This window comes from Physeter macrocephalus, chromosome 18, assembly GCF_002837175.3.
Source record: "Physeter macrocephalus isolate SW-GA chromosome 18, ASM283717v5, whole genome shotgun sequence".
Taxonomy (NCBI): domain Eukaryota; kingdom Metazoa; phylum Chordata; class Mammalia; order Artiodactyla; family Physeteridae; genus Physeter; species Physeter macrocephalus.
Genome location: NC_041231.1, coordinates 9,204,533 through 9,205,267, shown reverse-complemented (window position 1 = coordinate 9,205,267; position 735 = coordinate 9,204,533). Strand labels below are relative to the sequence as shown.

The 735-nt window shown below is 35.4% G+C and overlaps 1 protein-coding gene across 3 annotated transcripts in view; it reads left to right on the top strand.

The window, feature by feature from the left end:
• PPARG (peroxisome proliferator activated receptor gamma) overlaps positions 1-735 on the top strand; it is a 130,334-nt gene that overhangs the window by 86,330 nt on the left and 43,269 nt on the right. The window lies entirely within an intron of this gene.

Sequence of the window (735 nt, the reverse complement as noted above, 5' to 3'; positions counted from 1 at the left end):
TTCCCTTTTCTCCACACCCTCTCCAGCATTTATTTGTAGATTTTTTGATGATGGCCATTCTGACCGGTGTGAGATGATATCTCATTGTAGTTTTGATTTGCATTTCTCTAATGATTAATGATGTTGAGCATTCTTTCATGTGTTTGTTGGCAATCTGTATCTCTTTTTTGGAGAAATGTCTATTTAGGTCTTCTACCCATTTTTGGATTGGGTTGTTTGTTTTTTTAATATTGAGCTGCATGAGCCATTTGTATATTTTTGAGGTTAATCCTTTGTCCGTTGATTCATTTGCAAATATTTTCTGCCATTCTGAGAGTTGTCTTTTCTTCTTGTTTGTACTTTCCTTTGCTGTGCAAAAACTTTTAAGTTTCATTCGGTCCCATTTGTTTATTTTTGTTTTTATTTCCATTACTCTAGGAGGTGGATCAAAAAAGATCTTGCTGTGGTTTATGTCAAAGTGTTCTTCCTATGTTTTCTTGTAAGAGTTTTATAGTGTGCGGTCTTACATTTAGGTCTCTAATCCATTTTGAGTTTATTTTTGTGTATGGTGTTAGGGAGTGTTCTAATTTCATTCTTTTACATGTAGCTGTCCAGTTTTCCCAGCACCACTTATTGAAGAGACTGTCTTTTCTCCATTGTATATCCTTGCCTCCTTTGTCATAGATTAGTTGACCATAGGTGCGTGGGTTTATCTCTGGGCTTTCTATCCTGTTCCACTGATCTGTATTTCTGTTT